The 16,357-nt window shown below is 43.5% G+C and overlaps 1 long non-coding RNA gene across 1 annotated transcript in view; it reads left to right on the top strand.

The window, feature by feature from the left end:
- The window catches only part of LOC308483991, a 66,124-nt gene that overhangs the window by 30,258 nt on the left and 19,509 nt on the right, over positions 1-16,357 (top strand). Inside the window, exons 3-4 of the long non-coding RNA XR_013989853.1 lie at positions 2,761-2,858; positions 15,316-15,365. This is a non-coding gene — a long non-coding RNA (uncharacterized lncRNA). The remainder of the gene's footprint in view (positions 1-2,760; positions 2,859-15,315; positions 15,366-16,357) is intronic.

Here is a 16,357-nt window from a genome sequence, read left to right as displayed (position 1 = left end):
TTAATATTCCAATGAAGTTGATTAAAAGGTGCTGGCCTCTTAAAAAACAAATGTACGTGTGGGGCGGGGGGAGCAAGAGAGGGAGAGAGGCATGTAAGAATAATTGCCCAATGGAATAAATTACCAAGTAAGCTTGTTGAGTCCACATTGTTAAAAGCTTTCAAGAGTAAGTCTGGAAAACGTCTGTCTGGGATGATTTAGAGATAATTAGTCCCCACTTAAGGGACTAAGATGGCTTTTAAAGGTACTTTCCAGATTTCAAGTGCAGGACTACATTTTATGCCATGTTGGTTACCTTGGCTTGCTCCGTTGCCTCTTCTGCATGTGTCAAAGCAAAAGTAAAAAAGTAAAAAAAAGTATTAGAATTCAAAACCAGAGCCAAGGATTATTTATTATTATTATTATTTATTTTACAGATTACAGTGTATCCTGCCTTCCCCCATTCACACTCATGGTGTCTTAGGGGTGGTCCCCCACCCCATTTTATTGAGAACATATTTAATTCTCACTTCCCTCCAGAATTTGTCTGAAAATGTGTATCTTGACGGAAATAGAAACAGCGCACAGAAATGCCTATGTTACTGAATATATCAAGAGGCAGTGTGGCGTAATGGCAAGAGTGTTGGAGTAGGACCTCGGAGGCCTGGGTTCAAATCCCCACTCCACCTTCCCTGGCGTGCCCCGAGGGAAGGCAGAAGTGAAGGAGCCTGTATTCTGTCAGTTTCCTGTTGGCACAAGAGGACTCTGTCAGTCTTCATTTTATATAATGCATTTGTTTTAGTGTTTAAATTGTAAATCGCCTTGGCAGGAAGACGGTATGTAAATCCAACTAACTAACTAACTAACTAATTAACAAATAAAGTAGCTTGCTGGGTGATCTTGGGCTGGTTATATTCTCTCAGCCTAACCTACCTCACAGGGTTGTTGTGAGGGTGAAATGTGGAGGGAGGAGAGCCACGTACGCTATATTGAGCTCCTTGGAGGAAAGGTGGGATATACGGTAAATGTAAAAACAACAACAACAAGAATAAGTAAAATATTACTACTAATAACATACAGAAATGCATTATGTTAGAAGTTTCTTGCAAAAAGATCTATACTTGACAGAACTGAATGCAAAAATGTCTGTAGTAGGAGAAATACACACTGAAAAACTGACTAATTTTCATAAGAACTTTCCCCCCAAAATCACCTACTGATATAGAAATGTGTTGAACTGAAGCCTGGAAACATGGGAAATTGAGAAAAACTGAAACTGACAGCTTGATTCTTCCATAATGACAATTCAAAAATGTGCCACAAAAACAATAACATCAAAAAACATTGTAAAAAATACATAGAATAAAGCTTTGAGGAGAAATTGTTCCAATAACATAGAGGAATTAAATTGGAACAGTAATAAAGGCCAGTTAAAACTCCCCTCAAGGCAAAATAAAAGAGAAGTTAGTTCTAAATAAGAAAGGATTTGCTTTGATGAGGACTTGTGAAATAGACCCATAAAGCTTTGTAGATGAACAGAGGGAAGATTTTAACTCAGGTGTTCCTGGTCCAAATGCATTACTCAGACCACTACACTAAGAGAGCCAAATGAGCATATCCTTCACACTAGGAAACCTTCAGGTGATGACAATGGGTTCCTCCAGATGGCTTATTTATTGAACATTCAACCTTATTTTCTGGCACAAAGCTGACTATGTCTGATCTTTATTTAGCATTCATCCTGATTTGCTTGCACGATGTTTATTTGGCTTCCTCTTAATAATTTGTTCATCCCTCACTTTCCAATGTATTTCCTTGTAACTTTCCTAACAGCAAAAGTTCTATTTCTTTTTTAAAGTGGCTTTTTATGCAAGAGCACTAGAGCCCTTTAATCCAATTTAACTGTTAAAACTTAAATTTCTGGTATGCATTTGAATTGCTCCTGCAAAACAGTGGTAGTTTGTAAGCAGCCACTGTAACGCAGGCCTGAATTAGACAGGTCTAGTGTTCTGCAGCATACCTAGTAGAATTATTAATCCAGTTCTGATAGACCAACCCATTTAGTTTCCCAATCTCTCTCTGGCTGCGTATACACCATACTTTGAAAGCATAGTTGACGCACACTGAAGGACCTACAACATGAGTTTCCTCAGAGAATCCTAGGAACTGCAGCTTACCCCTCACAAAGCTACAATTCCTAGCACCCTTAACAGACTACGGTTCCCAGAATTCTTTGGAGGAAGCCATGTGCTTTAAATGTATGGTGTGTTTGCAGCTTTTCCTATCTCTCCCCCTCCCCTCACTTTGTAATTTAATGTTGCGCTCACCCACAAAGTACAGTACATGTGGAGATTAGTCTTAAAATGTTCTTTCTCGGAATCTTGGAAAGCATTGGCGATGGCCTGAAATGCACTATACGTTCCATGATTATTTGGCCTTTCTGCAGTACCTTCCATTCATAACATGTACCTTCCATTCCTACATGCACCCCACAACCCCAACCACTCTGCCAGCATAATACAGCTTGTCATTTCTGAAACCACATCATAAAGAAAGGGAGGGATCTGCTCCGAAGCACATGGCAATACTCAAGGTAGAGAGCCAAGATGAGGTCCCATTGTTTGGTGGAGCCAATGTGGAACTTCGTGTTGCTATTGGGGGAGGAGGGGTTGCTGGGGGTGGGTGGGTGAGTGGGAGTAGAATTGGTACAAATCAGCACCCACTCATGGTTAAATTGCTTAGATGCTTCCTAGGCTAATAAAGGTTCCATCTTCTTTTCAGATACAGCCGGTTGGAAAATTTTCAGAGGAGAAGTTTTCCCCAGTGGAAACAGGAAGGATGTGGAGGGACGGAGGCCAAGAAATCTAGCAAGTTTCAAAGTGAGATTGGATGGCTGGACTGCCTTGGCCCACTGTAGTTAAGGCTGGGGAGGAAAATGGGAGGGAGAGCCAGTTCTCTGGTGCCAGGCTAAAGCTAATCTGTAATTACTAGGGGTAAAAATCTGAGCAGGGGTGGGATCAGCAACTGGCATCCTTGGGTAGCTTGCCAAGCCCCCAGTGCCCAAAGCAACAGACAACTTGGAGCTGCCGTCTTATTTTTCACACCATAAGAGCCTACTCTTAGGGGCCATGGGGGCTTCGGTGCTCACAATAAAATATTTGAGGGGGCCAGGCCCCCACAAAGTTGATGGGCATTCCCATTTAAATACAGTGGTACCTCTGGATACAAACAGGATCCGTTCTGGAGCCCCGTTCGCATTCTGAAGCAAACGTAAGACGTGACTGCGCGGGTCGTGTTTCGCCACTTCTGCGCATGCGCGTGATGTCATTTTGAGTGTCTGTGCATGCGCGAGCGGCAAAACCCGGAAGTAACACGCTCCGTTACTTCTGGGTCGCCGCGGAGCGCAACCCGAAAATATTCATCCTGAAGCTACTTCAACCCGAGGTATGACTGTAGTATGTGTGTGACAATGTCATGTGCTCGATTATGCAGGGCAGGACTTACCTGGGCCCCCACAATATTTTATTCAAGTTGGCACCCCTGTTCCACGCAAAGATTGGGGCAGCGGACCTAGACTACTTTGGGGCACTGTGAGTAATTTAAGTTGGTGGATAATAGTTGAACAGCCACTGGGTGTGAAAGAACCTCCAAGCCGCACTCAAACGAGTAACCAAAACTCTCCTGCAATTGCGTTTTATTACAGAAGACACAGTGATCTGCGGGAGACAGCATCTGGATGTTCTTTTAAAAGCGAGTGAACAACAGATGACAATTTCAGAGGGCCACAGAGGTTTCAAGTCTGTGTATAGACCATATAGACCAGGGGTCGTCAAAGTTTTTGTGGCTTGGGCCGATTCACAGTCCTGCAGACGTTGCAGTGGGCTGCAGTGTGTGCGCACGCACGCATGCGCAAACACTATTTCTGGCACGGAGGAGGCGTGCACAGCTTCCCATTGGCTGCAGGAGATTCCTGCAGCCAATAGGAAGCCGACCAGCGTCGCGGAAGCAGTCCCCTCTCTGCTCTGCGCCGGTTTAGTGCGGCGCACGGGAGCCAACCGAGAGGGCGGTTGGAGTCCATGGGCCAGTTAAACGACCCCCCATGGGCTGCTTGTGGCCCATGGGCCTTAGGTTGCCGACCCCTGATATAGACCTACATAAACCAGTGTCTGATTTGGCCCAGGGCAGCTTACTATATTTCGATGGCTGCAGATAGAGAATTGTTGCAGGGTTTGTATGTGTATGTGTATAAAAGAGAACATATTTGTGTGGTCTACAGGCATATGGTCATATTTAGAGAAATTACAGCAATTGTTAAGAAATCAAAAATATTTAGGGCAACACTGATTGTGGCTGCTTTTCCACTCCCCCGCCTTTTCCCTTTGAATTTTTGAGGACATGGATGAAATCTGATGACCAAAACAGGGAGGGCTTGCTGTTTAAGCCACAGCAGCACAGGCCCTGCCTAGCCCAGCCAGCCAAAAGGGAGTAAAGATCTTTAGGGAATGTGCCTTGGAACTGGCTTGGCTGGCTGCTGTGCAAACCCTCACCCAGATGCTTGGAGGGTGGAACATGTTTCTGTTTTTGTAAATTGTTTGTTTGCATTAGCTGCTTCATATCCAGCATTGTTCTAGAATTTAGTGAAATACACACACACACACACACACACATGGTATATATATATATATATATATATATATATATATATATATGTTCAGTTGCAAGCCACAAAACAAAACAAAATGCAGCAGTGCTACTGGCAAGGATCTTTGATCTCGATTAGAGCCAGAGGCCTCTGAGTAATTCATATTTTGAATGCGTTGCTATTGAACCAAGCTGTAGTATTATCCCACCATATCCAATCCAGCAAGACAGTTCCCAGTATTACAATATGTACATACAACTATGTCTGAAGCGAGCAATTGCATCAACTTCCCATGTTTCTGGTCTGGATCGCTCATTTGTAGCGTGATACTTGTGCAAAATATCACAGAACAGCAGAAATAGGGGGGCCCTTATGTGTATTAGGGGGTTTGTCCCATTGTCCAGTTTCCTAATTGCACATGCTTCCTCTAATCCCATGAAATTGTTTTCACTCCTAAGGAAACAATGCGTTGTCTCCAATATTAGAGTAGATCCATTAAAATTAATAGGCATGATTAACTCAGGTCTGTTAATTTCAGTTGGTGTACTCTGAGTAAAAGCTGGTTGGATTCAGCCCTTTATTAGTGATTGCTAAGGAATGATGGTGCACACTGTTTAAAAAATGGATTTTGAAACCTTTTAGAACTCAAATGGCAAGTTATTGCTTTGGGAAATCAGGCAGTCATTCATTTAACAAAAATAAGAAATTAATTTTGTTTTTTAAAAAGGGTATTGTGTGGATCTTTGGATATGGGCTGTACTGCACAATTTTTAAATACGTCTCTGGATGGTGAAGGGGAATGAATGCATTAGTTGTCATCGATCATGCCATGGGTGTTACAACAGTTTGTGTATATATATACAAGTAAGAGCTGTTGACACGCATTTTTTGTAGCAGGGCTACCACCTAGTTTTGGTTTTTTATCATGTTGCTTTTGAGGTGTCATGAAAAACCTAAAAAGCTGGTATGAGCAGAAACCATGGTGGGACAGTAAAATTCACATTTGTAACACAGGTGATGATTTCTCTATAATGCTATCTCTCTTGTATGGCCTGTGGTACTGTACAACTGCAGCTGCCCCGTTAAATTCATTTGAAAGATTATGTGACAACCTCTGCAGATTTCCATAGCAAGCATCTCATGTAGCCCAGCTGACCACCATAGCCCAGCATCACTGTAGTAGCCTAGCTGAGACAGAGGAAGCTGCTTTATACTGAACCAGACCACAGGCCCATCTAGCTCAGTATTGTCAACTCCAAACTGACTGGCAGTAGCTCCAGAAGTTGGTCCTGTTTAAACAAACAAACAAACAAACAAACAAACAAACAAACAAACAAACACAACAACAACAACAACAATTATAAAAAATCAGCACAGCTCCAGCCAGTGATATCAAATCACCTCCCAGCTTTTGTGTGTGCATGCAGTTAAGTGTGTTTTGTGCCCGCCACACATTATGGGCTATTAGGTATATTTTAAAATCCCCTCTGAAAGCACAGCTGCATGAAATATGGACTGAGTGAAGACATCCCATCATCACTCTGGAGTGAAGGGGGAAAAGCTCCCTGTTGGTTTTATTTATTGGAATATTTGTTTTTAATTTAGGAATTAAAAGGAGATGCTTGGTCAAGGGGTTTAGTGTCTGGAGCTGAAGTTTTTCAGAGGCTGGAGTAGATCAGCATCAAGCCTGAAACCGTGTAAAGCAGTTCCTTCTCCTTTGTGGATATACAGAATGTCAGCAGCACAAATGTCACTTTGAAGCTGGTAGTCCTGAACCTGCAGCCAGGAAGAGCCTCTGTAAATGTTGAGCCACCATGCTGGATGTGTATTCCAGCCTATGCTCAATGGATCTAGGAGAAGCTGTGGGCTCCTCTCCCTCTAGCTCCATTTTGACAGGCAGCAGCTCTTCAGGGTTTCAGGCAGCAGCCTTTCATCAGTCCAATTTTTTTATTTAATTATTTCATGAGAATTTTGATTGTAAAATGACTAAAAGCGGTTTACAAAAAGATAAAACCAAGAAAAAAATAACAACTCATCTAGCTCAATATAGTCTACATGGACTGGTAGTATCTCCCCAAGGATTCATAGAGGAGTTCATGCCAGCTGTACCTGGAGTTGCCAGGGATTGAATCTCAGAGCACCTGTTTGCAGAACAGAAGCTCTGCCACTGAGCTATGACCTTCCCCCAAATAGAGAGGCTAACAAAGTGAGAATTTTTATGTGATAGGCAGCTGCCTTATACTGGTCAACAGTCCATCTATCTCAGTAATGTTGACACTGACAGGCAGCGACTCTCTGGGGTTTCAGGCAGGAGTGTTTCGCAGTTGCACTTAGAAATGCAAGAGATTGAACCCAGGACCTTCTGAATGCAAAGCACATGTTCTCCCACTGCCCTTTCCTTCTACCACCAAGCTACAATTCAGCATCTTGTTTCCTGGAAGCCCCAAAGCAAGAGTATAATGGCAACAACCTTTACCTGTTCTTTGCCCATCACTAACTGGATTCATTCACGTGCTGCTTCAGAGCATGAGAGGTAATAACCAACATGGCTCATAGCTATTAGTGGATATCTTCACCTTTGTCTGTTTGTCTTTTAAAGCTTTCAAGCCAGTGGTCATCACCACATCTTTTGGCTAATTTAAACTTAGTTTTGCCTTCCCCAAATCACTTGCCAGTCAGTTTCATTTTGTTTTCTTTTAACCATGCATACTTTTATAAACTTTTAGTTGAGGGTGATGGGCTGCAAAAAGGGGTGTAGGAAGGCATCAATTTCTGCTTTACCCCATGCAGTGCTGTTTCTGCTCTGCTGCAGTTTGACTGCTGAATAAATCTACATTTGTCTCGCTGTCTGGAAAGGCAACAAAGGAGATGTACTTAATTATATCATTACATTACTCCACACCATTCATTTCAATGCTAGGGAAGCACAATGCAAATTGGAAGAAAAAACATTATAAATTACATACAGTTACATATCATTTGTGGATGGAAAACAACAACAAATAGCAACCATATATTCCTTGGATTGATTTCCATTCTGGACGTGGGGCAAATGAGCAAACACTTGCAAAATCTGATCCTTTTTCCATTTCCATTAGAACTCTCCAACATTCCTAGATGCGAATAATATGGGGTAGGAGAGAAGTAGGTACAAAAGAGAGTTGCTAAGTGGGTGGCATTAGCTACTCTACCCCACCCTGAGCCCGGTGAGATGACCCACTGCAGAGGGCTTGCCAGGGAGATCTCCCTGCTTGCAGTGGATGCTAGTCTATTGGGATGAATGAGATACTGCCTCACCAACCTCAGTGGCCCCACCTGTCTGCTTTCCTACTTCCAACTAGTCCAGGAGGTGTTACACTGCCTGTCAGCTTCCTCCTTCTCGGTGTCAGTGTTGCTTTGTAGAATTGAGCAGAGAGGAGGATGGAGACAAAATGAGAAGTAGCTGTCTGTGCCTGTCATTGCCTCTGACCATCACAGGAAGGACTATATCTCAGTGGTAGATTATTTGCATTGCAAGCAGAAGGTACCAGGTTTAATCCCTGGCATTTTCACATAAGGCTGGAAAAGCTCCTGGCCTGCAACCCTGGAGAGCTGCTGCCAGTCAGTGCAGACAATACTGAACTAGATGATCCAATGGCCTGACTCAGTATAAGGCAGCTTCCTATGTTCCTATGTTCTCTGGTTGCACCTACTGTTGGTCTCCCAAGCTTTTGCCCTATCAGTCCCAATTGGCACTGATCACTATTGCATGCCAGATAGAATTCTTGTGTGAGGGCTTTCCAACCCACAACCCCCATGGCCCCAGTGGTAAAACAAAACCAAAAATATTTCAGTTTATGGTGTCCCTGGGAGGTCCTTCATCATAGGTCTCTACAAGAGAGGCCAGAGGAACACTGCCCATCTCACCACCGTCTCTTTACATCTGTGATTGTCCATTCTCTTTCTAGGAGATTGTTGACTCAATGGGTTTGATAGCATTTTTTTCTGCTGCCTTTGCCTATGTTTGTGCGCAAGGGAGGAAACGGCCCTGTTCAGTGCGCCTGTTTTCTCAAAGGCCCCTTTTCCATCTGTGCAAACAACAAGCTCGTTATGAAAGCCCCTTTAATTGTCCAAGCCCACATGCACAACATTTACCGAAAGGTTCAGCTGGACGGCGAGAGTCATGTCCTTTTTTTCTGCGGCAGCGGACACAGCGCCATAAATCATCCCCTCCTCCCTCCCGTGGCTTGCCTATGTAAACGAGAGGCTTTACCACATCTCCAAACCCCAAGCAAAAGCCTTTTCGGCTTTTTCTTTTGTTATTTCAGCAAGAGATCAAGAACAAACTCCTTCTTCACTGGGAAACAGCCTTTCCTGGTCTGCAGAAAAATGAAAAGGAAGGGCATTGTGTTGCCTTTGAAAGGGGATTAAAATGTGAGCAGATCATGGGGAAATATAATCATTTCTATCTCTTTGCCAGATCTGAAAGGCCTTCCTTTTCTTGTCAATAATGCATTCAATCTCACTATCATTCTCACCAAACCAGTCCTGGTGTTTCCTGGTTTGGTATCCAATAGTTTGTTCACAGGCTGCAATAATGGATGCACTTAGCTTGGTTCAGTGTTCCTCAGTGTTATCAGGGAACTTCAAAAGCAGATGATCCTTAAGAGTCATTTGGAAGCAATCCCACTTAATAGGATCTTGAAGGGCTTGAGTATTCATTTTCACCTTGGTTTCCTTCCTTGAAGCCTGCATTGAGGTACAGTGGTACCTCTGGTTAAGAACTTAATTCGTTCTGGAGGTCTGTTCTTAACCTGAAACTGTTCTTAACTTGAGGTACCATTTTAGTTAATGGAGCCTTCCACTGCTGCTGCGCTGCCGGCGTGCAATTTCTGTTCTCATCCTGAAGCAAAGTTCTTAACCTGAGGTACTATTTCTGGGTTAGCGAAGTCTGTAACCTGAAGCGTCTATAACCACTGTGTAATATTGATGGCTGCTGGAGGGCCACAGATTCCCCGCCCCTGGCCTAGAGATATGAATGTGACGTGCTATGTAAGAGGGAACCTCCAAGGCTTACTCAGTTCACCCTGTTGCTCTCTGTGCAAGAGCAAATTGAAACCATGAACTCTGAGGCTCTTTGAGTAATTAATATTGCAAATGTTTCACAGCCTGGGCTTTGCTGGGGCTGGTAGTTGAGAGGGTGGAGGGGAGAGACCCGTTCCCTCATCGATCCTTGCCAGCGTTGACAGGAATGGACCAGTCATTAATAGGAACAGGATTCCTTTGGCTTCTACTTTGTACCATGAAGCCCTGTCTGGAAAGGCTGGAAAAGGGCCACGTGCTGTTTTACAACTAAAGGAAAAACAAATTATTTCATCAGGGACAAAAATCCTGCTTACCCTTTTAAGTTCCTGGGTACTGAGGGTTGGAGGCGCTATAGCAAAGACTGGTCATGCCTTGGTTTCAGGTGTTTCTTTTCTCTCTTCTTCCTTTTCTTGGCTTTTAAGAAACTTCTCTCTGAAGAGTTGTAAATGTAGCTGGATTTCTAGAAGAATAGGATATTCAAGCCTATCCAGAAGCCAGGTGTGCTGCTCTGGATCCTCTCAAATTTCTTTTAAATTCCTCCTTAAAAAAATCACATTTTCCATGAAGCCTTGGACTAAACCCCTAATTTCCCATGACCTGCTCACATTTTAATCCAAACCAGAAAAAAATAATTAGGAATTTGCCATGCTCAGTTCCTTAATGAGGCTAATTGAAGCGCATATCCAGATTCAACGCTGGTGCCCTTCACTGGTGTTTACACTGGCAAGCTAGCTTTCTGCAGGAGAGACTTTACTACAGAGGAGCATTTGAACCAGCACTCCATCATCCTTCACCCTGAAGTGGCACCACACAATCCCACATGTCTGGAAGACTTGCCTTTTCTGACAGAATCCATCATTCCTGAGAGTGTGGGAGGCTAGCCAAGGGGCAGCATGCATACACACATATACACACACTCAAGTTTTTTGTGGTTCCCCAAGAGATCCCAAAAGTTTGTTAATCTTTTAAAAAAGTAACTTGCTGGGCTGCCATGATACCAAAAAGTTGGTGGGTTGGTAGTTTGGGTTTTTTTGTGTGGCCCAAAAGACCCCCCTCACTTTTTTTTTCATTTTTAACTTTTTTTTTAAATAATTGACTGCTCATATATGTCCCCTGCTGTGATACTAGAATGTGTTTTTCTTGTGGGTCCCCAAGACCTCCTCAAATGTGTCCATTAAACATTTTTTAAAAATATATATACTATAACTGACCATTTTTGTGGGTCCCTTGCTGTGATTCTGTGATGCCATTCCCCCCCCCCCCAGCCACACCCACCACATTTCGGCCCACTTTTATACCTTGACCGCACCCACTTTGACATGTTCCTCTATTTCAGAGATTCCAAAGAAATGTAGGAAATAATTGCAGTTTTGTAGACGCAGCGCATGGCTGATATTGCATGATGTTGTAACCTTGCTGCTGCCTAAGCAGGGCTAGGCCCTTGATGAACACTCCCAGAATCTTGGGTAACAATGCACTGAGCAGAGTAATGGAGAAAAAGGCAAGAGATTTAATTTAAATAATGATACCACCAGGAACTGATTTAATGCATTTTTCTACACCAATGTAAAAATGCAGTTGACCCAATACAGCTTCAGAGCTGGCCCAAGTTACAGCACCCTACATCTGAAGGAAGAGGGAGACTGGAGAGTTCAGAATTCCCCTTACTTCCCTCCCAGAATATACTGGAGAACAAATAGCCACATTTAGAGCTGATTTCTAAGCCAGTCGAAAATATAGCATTTTCTCAAGAACAACCTGTTGTTGGTAGCTACAGTAGTTTGCAGATTAAAATCATAAAACTAACATGTCTAATTACAAAGGAAATCCCTGAATTGAACAGCTTGTTCTTTTAAGGAAAGGGTTGCCAGGGGGGAGAGGAAGGCAAGAACAGGACTAGCAGCTGCTTTTGCTGACCTGGGCTTAGCTCCAGTTGGGTTGTCAACTCTTTACCATTTTTTAAAAGAATGTTTCAAGAATACAGCAAATATCAAGTACTAGGAGCACTTGCCAAAGTTGATTATATTTTCTGTCATTCTGTGCAAGCATGCAGTGGGAGGCAAAAAACGTGCAGAATTCAGATTCCTGAGAATCTCAAGCTTCTAGTCCTTATGGTTTGACTACATGTCAGGCGAATCTCAGAAAGTAAGGTACTGAATAAATGAGATTTCCCAGTAGTCTTGGGCAGGATTTCAGACCCATTTTATGACAAGCAGAAACATGCAAAATCTATGTGAAAATCTATGTGAAAATAAGCTTGATTTGTATAATCACAAAATTCCACTTTTGATGGGCTAATATTGTGTTACCTTCATGTAGAATCTTTATTTATACATGAATATGTGTGATTCTTCCCCCCAAAGAGAGCACATGGATGTAACTAATGAGGCCCCTTTCACAGATAATGAGACCCCTTTCACAATAGGACTTTTCTCCTTTTCTCCCCACCATGTGACCCCTGAGCACCCCTATTCTTGTTCTGGGGTTCCCCCAACCCTCCAGAGCAGATTTAGGGAGTGTGGGGGTGCATGGTGAGAGTGGCGGGGAAGTCCTGTTGTGTCAGATGACCTTGTTCCTCGCATGCAGCAACCTAGTTGAATCTCACCCTGAATAACAAGCTCCAGAACCTCCATTATTTATTCTGTCTATGACTCCTCACCTTTGGGGAGATAGAGACAGATTAGTCTATATCAGGGGTGTCAAACTCAAATTCATCGGGGGCCGCATCAGCAGTTTGGTCACCCTCAAAGGGCCGGTTGTATCTATACTATACTATGCAAAGTGGAGGTTTCCTGTGTAGAACGGCCGGCGCCGCTAGAGGGCAGATGTTCTCTGGCTTGTAGGCTGCCGTGCATGCGCTGAAGAGGCGGCTTTCTCGTGTAAAAAAAAAAAAGCGAGAATAAAAGGTGAAGGCTGGCGGCCGGCGGTGGCTACACGGGCCACATGACGAGGTCTGGCAGGCCGGATTCGGCCCGCGGGCCTTGTGTTTGACACCTGTGGTCTATATCAAGGTGGGGAAACTCAAGCCCTGGGCCTCTTCTTCTGGTCCCCAGAACTCTCCACAAGCCACACTCCTTGTTGGCCTTTGCTTTGCTCCTGGAGTATTTTTGCCTGGCTGGAACGATAATGCCTTTTGCTTGCTTGGATGGATGGAGCACAGAGAAGGCTGTGTCGTGTGTGAAGAAACTAACCTGCTGCACAAAGTTAACATTTATGCTTGTTGCTCTAATCACTTTTGCCTCTGGATCTGCTCATCAGTGGCATATGGCCCTCAAGATAGGATTTATCTTGCCTGGGCCAGATCGGTCCTGTGGAGATCCCTCCATTGGCCGGATTGTGCACATGCGTGAGCGCGCCCACGATTTTCTGTGTCGGCGCAGATGTGATTTTCGGGGTCTGCGCATATGCAGACACGGTTTCCGGCGCCGCAGAAGTGAGTCCCCGTGCCGCGCTGTGCCAGTTTAGCACAGCGCATGAGCGGGCAGCTTGGTTCAAGGGTGGCTCGTGGGCCGGTTAAACGACCTCGACAGGTCGCTTCCGGCCCATGGGCCTTAGGTTGCTGACCTCTGCTCAAGATGGTTGACCAGAAGGAAAAACAGCCCTCTGGCTGAAAAAATGTCTCCCTGCCAGTGTAAAATAGAACTGTCCACTTTAAAATAGGAGACATGGTCATCCTAGTTTTGGTAGTGGGAGGTACAAAAACTCTGCCACACCTCATCTTAAGTAATAGTAATCCCTGTCCTCCTCAATACTAATGGAATTTGAACACACACACACACACACACACACACACACACACTGTCAGTGAGAATGTCACATCCAAGTTGCCTAAGGAAGGAAATGGTAGGGAGGAGGAGAGAGACAATATATCCACCACCACCTCTTAAATAATAGTAACTCCCCTCACAACAAAAGTATGGACAGAATTCAAAAACTATCTTTAAAGTCAGTGAAATTACCCTCTCCCCACTTTTGCAAGGAAAAAAAGTCACAGGATATATGACGAAACCTCTGCCACCTCTTCATAAATCATAGAAACCCCTGTGCGCGCACACAAAAGTATGGCTAGAATTTAAAGTCCCCAAAAGTTGATGGAAATACACCCCATCCCAATTTTGTGGTGCACAAATATTCGAGATTTCTTGTTAGGCTTCTTAAAATGACTTAGCAGTTCCAATTCTACCCAGCAGAAGGCACTGCTGAGCACACCAATCTCAAAGACTTCGTGAATACTTGAAAGAAAGAAAAAACCAGAAAACACAGTGAAAATTCAGGGAGTCATTTATTAATTAAAATATTTATAGCATGCCCTTCTGGCACAAATGCTAAGGACACTTATTAAAAGGAAAAAAAGTTTTTGCAACTTAAAATTACAAAAATTAAGTTGGTCCTGAAAATATATGTACAGTGGTGCCTCGCAAGACGAAATTAATTTGTTCCGCGAGTTTTGTCGTCTTGTGATTTTTTTCGTCTTGCGAAGCACGGTGTCGGGAAAGTTTTGGAAAAGCCTCAAAAATCACCAAAGTCTTTAAAAACCTCAAAAAAGGCTACCACACCGCGTTCTATGAGTTGCTCCTCGAAGTCAAGTCGCAACTGTATTAACGGTGTTAAGAAAAAGGAAACAAACTTGCAAGACGTTTCCGTCTTGCGAAGCAAGCCCATAGGGAAAATCGTCTTGCGAAGCAGCTCAAAAAACAAAAAACCCTTTCGTCTAGCGAGTTTTTTGTCTTGCGAGGCATTCGTCTTGCAAGGTACCACTGTAATTATATGCAATTTTACCTAATATGCATGTTTTTGCAAAACAAAATGTCCCTAATGCATTTTTGCATGTTATTTTCATTATTACATGCATTTATGTGCATGTTTCACCCTATTGTGTGTATCTTTTGACACATTTCTGGGCTGGGGAACTGCACTGCAAAATTTAGATAAGTGTGAGTTTCGAAGGATTGCTGTATTTGGGTTTGCATATTGTTTTGGGAAGTGTGAATCCGGTAACATTGCCTTTAAATGTGAATTGAATCAAACTGCTCCTCCACCGCTAACCTCTGCCCATCCACAGCACAAAGGGGGTTTGGATTGCTCTGTTAGTCTGCCCTTCTCATGCAAAGGAAACCAAAGCTGGCAGAGCTACCTCACTGGAGTGGGGAGAAGCATGCAGTGATATTTTTAAAACTTTGGACATTTTATTCGAGGTCAGACAAATCTGAAATCGCTCTTCAGTATCATCCAAACTTGCAAAGCACTCAACATTTCTTTATACTGAAAAATATTAAACCAGCACCACTCTTGGGAATCTTGTTTTTCTTCCCTGGTGGAGCTCCCTGGAAAATGACTCCATAAAACGAAACAGCAGCTGTTCAGAATATAGTAAGATATATATATTTATTTATTTTTCCTTGCAACTAATTTATTGCACACCATTTCTACAGAGTTGGAGCTGCACAGTTTGCTTGTGTTCTGACACCCTTGTTCACACAGAAGCCAATTTTATAATAGATAGCCTTTGTCTGGCCGTCTGGATATGTATGTGGATTAAAAACTCCACACAAAACTGGGGCAGTTATGCGCTGCAATTATGGGTGGGCAGTTATAAATGTAGTCATAAGTGTATTCATTTTTTCCTCCAGGAAGCTTGGGGCAAAATGTGTGACAGTAATCTTCACAACAACCTAGTAAGGTAAGTTACGTTTATGTCCACCAGGAAGCTTCATGGCTGAGCAGGGATTGGAACTCGGTACCCCTCCAGTCCAGGTGCAACACAGTTGTACTTTCAGGGCAGGGCTTGAGTGCAGAAATTCATGTCCCCACTCAGCAGCCCTTCCAATACCAAATGGTTGACTTACTGTGTTTTGAAGTAATAATAATAATAATAATAATAATAATAATAATAATAATTTATTTATTTATGCCCTGCCCATCTGGATGGGTTTCCCCAGCCACACTGGGTGGCTCCCAACAGAATATTAAAAACATGATAAAACATCAAACATTAAAAACTTCCCTGAACAGGGCTGCCTTCAGATGTTTTCTAAAAGTCAGATAGTTGTTTATTTCCTTGACATCTGACGGGAGGGCATTCCACAGGGCAGGTGCCACCACTGAGAAGGCCCTCTGCCTAGTTCCCTATTACCTCACCTCTCACAGTGATGAAAGCGCCAGAAGGCCCTCAGAGCTGGACCTCAGTGTCTGGGCTGAAAGATGTGGGTGGAGGCGCTCCTTCAGGTATATTGGGTATAATAGTATACTAGTATACTGGCACTCTTACAATGTGGCTGTGACCTAAATGAAACATTACACAATGTTGTTAAAAGAGCCCTGCCACTGTAAGACTATTGAAAACAGAGTCTAAAATGATCTAACTGCATCACCCCCAGGCAACCCCAGGAAAAGTGATGGAAAGGGCTACAGAAGTTGTCTTCTGGTCAAATCTAGAGATTGGTGGTGTGGGCACCCAGCTTGCTTATTGTGGGCTGAAAGCCCACAATGTTCAGAGAGTGGTTGCACTTCCCCTGAAGGAATGGTTTTCTACTCTGGGAGCACTCCTGGATTCCAACTTGTCACTGGAGTCTCTGGTGGCTTCTGTGAGTACAAGTGCTTATGTCCATCTTAGACTGTTCTTGGGCTGGGATAGCCTGGCCTCAGTTTTCCATGTTCTGGCGACCTCCTGTC

Source organism: Podarcis pityusensis (genome assembly GCF_964106645.2).
Source record: "Podarcis pityusensis genome assembly, chromosome: 8".
Lineage (NCBI taxonomy): Eukaryota > Metazoa > Chordata > Lepidosauria > Squamata > Lacertidae > Podarcis > Podarcis pityusensis.
This window is presented reverse-complemented; position numbering and strand designations above follow the sequence as displayed.